At 38.9% G+C, this 2,564-nt stretch overlaps 1 non-coding gene across 1 annotated transcript; it reads right to left on the minus strand.

The window, feature by feature from the left end:
* Positions 1-2,023: 2,023 nt before the first annotated feature.
* On the minus strand, positions 2,024-2,096 carry Trnay-gua. The gene has a single exon. It is a non-coding gene; the product is annotated as a tRNA-Tyr (tRNA).
* Positions 2,097-2,564: the final 468 nt, after the last annotated feature.

Raw genomic sequence — 2,564 nt, forward strand, 5'->3', positions numbered from 1 at the left:
CATGTATAATACACTTTTAAATGTGTGATTGGAACCTTCATATTGCAATCTTTCGAGAAGTGTATTATAGACAATTAATTGTCAGAAATGCTTCTTATAAGCAGTTGTAAGAGGGGTAGGTTTTAGTACTTCAATGAATATTGTCATGTGCAAGATTTTCTCCCTGAAAATTATAAAGAGAAAGTTTGTGAGGAAATACTTTTTTCAGTCACTGAGATTAAGATTTGATGGAAGTGAACGGAGGATACAGCGTCAGCCGTACGAATTTAAGCCCACACCCAACGGTATAGAGATTGACAGTGAAAGGGAAATGACTTTTATGATTCCTCCGGTTATTCTCGAGGGGAGAATTAAAACTGCGGCCACTGGGTTGGCGATGAATCTAGGGAAGGGATAAAATAATCAATTGGCGTTGGAGGGATTGATGTGGCCAGTAGGGTCCACAGAAAAGTGGATGAGGGAGTGTGGATTTATAAGGGATAGTGAGGCCGTGGCAGCCAAAACGGTGTAACTGAATTCGCCTGTCATCGCCGCAAGAGGCGCTAGCTTACTGTGCTTCGGGCTCGTAATCCCCTTAAAGCTACCACGACGATCTGTGACGATTGCGTCATTTGGCGAACTAATTGGTGCGGCGTCGCTGCTGCCACCTGGTGTAGGGTTAGAGAGCGGGGAATCCACCAATATCCCGAGTCCTTAGTGAGCTTTATCAAATGAAACCGGACTATGTTATGTTTTGCACTTCAAATGCTGCAAATTCGGATCACCTGCCATGGCTGCTGCTGTTTTGCAGCAGTCGATTGCGGAGGTTAAACTGTTGCTACAGATATTAGGTACAGATGATTATCAGGCCATTTGACTGTATTCAAACTTTGCATAAGAGTTTTAGATTTTGACCAAGATTTCTGAGTTAAAAATCTAATATAATTTTCCCAAAAAATAAATATGCTTGAGTTAGGTTTATTATAGCTCGGCTATATTTTTCCTAAAGACAGATGCATTGAGTTATAAAGCAACATATACACCGAGATTGAAATTTGCAATGAAAAAGTAATTTAGCAAAGCCGGGATATGAAACCCGGATCTCCCGATTGCCGGTCAGATATGTTTGGAGCAGCGGGTCTAACTGGCAGCATACATGCCTAGTAATTAGGAGATCTGTCTTAGATGAATTGGAGAATTGTCTTGTTTGAATTCCGGCTGAGCCAAATAATTATTTTCAACCCGAATTTTATTCTTTTATATTTGTATGTAATTTTGTGTCTCAATGCACCTGTCTTTTGTAAAAATGTATCAAAAGATTTATTTTATCAGTCATACATGCTAGTTGTTTTGATATAAATTTAATGATACATAGAAATAATAAAGGTTAAAATAATTATTTTCTTTCTGTAGCTGGCCATCAACATTTATGGCGTGTAGGCCACAGTAATATTTGTTTCATTAGGCAATAGAGTATATGTAATACAAATTATGGCAGAAATTGCCATTAACTTAGGGCATATTAGGCTTTTTTACAGCACAATGTTATGCTTAGAGGCACACATGATGCGCCATCGCAAATTATGGTTCACAAAGCTCATGGTTCTAAGAGTCGTCTTTTACTCCAGAATTTGAAATACAGGCTTAGAAAACTCGATTCACTATTATGCTGTCGTTTTCTTGAATCCCAGAGAAATGAAGCTAAATTTATACTGAGAGCGTCATTATTCAAAGGTTTCTTGGACAATTTGTGGAATTTATTCATCCTGAGTAACTTCTTTGTATTTGCTGAATTCACACACAGTTTATTCTCCGACCGGTGTCGGCACTTATTGTATTATATCCTAGAGCATCTCACGAAGGTATCATCGCATGATTATTGTACAGTTAGTGCCGACATAAATTTGGTGAACGAATGCTGTGTGGATTGATACGTAGTCATACTTACTTCCATCATCATTAGAACGTTTTCTTCATTGTAATATTTCTAACCCTGCCGCGTGAACGGTGGTGAAATATACAAGAATCGCCATGAGAAAAGGCTCCCCTGGACCGGGAATCGAACCTCGGGCCTTTGGCTTTACGGGCCAATGCGCAGACCACTACGCTATCCAGGTTCTTTAATTCCCGTGGCAATTATACCGAGGCTGCTGGTACTAGGTGTTAGGCCCTCGCGGTCCATCAAGGATGGCAACGCGAGTGAGAAAGGACTTCCAAGAAGTCACAACCGGTTGAGAGCCTCAAACCTGCGCTAAAGCCGCGCAAAGCGGTATATGTAATATTCCTAACCCTGCCGCGTGAACGGCGGTGAAATATACAAGAATTGCCATTTGAAAAAATTCCCCTGGACCGGGAATCGAACCACGGACCTTTGGCTTTCTTTCTTCTTGTATTTTTTTAAAATGGCGAATTAAAAAATCCTGAAAATAAATCACTTCAATAAAAACATCATTATTTATATGGTTTTGCATTATTAAGAAATAGCATTGAACGAAATAGGAAAAAGCTTTCTTATTAATTGTACTTTAAAAATGAAGAAAAAAAATTGCTTAAATAAATTATTAAATCAACAATTCTATAATCAT

This window comes from Ischnura elegans, chromosome 10 (assembly GCF_921293095.1).
Source record: "Ischnura elegans chromosome 10, ioIscEleg1.1, whole genome shotgun sequence".
Taxonomy (NCBI): Eukaryota; Metazoa; Arthropoda; class Insecta; order Odonata; family Coenagrionidae; genus Ischnura; species Ischnura elegans.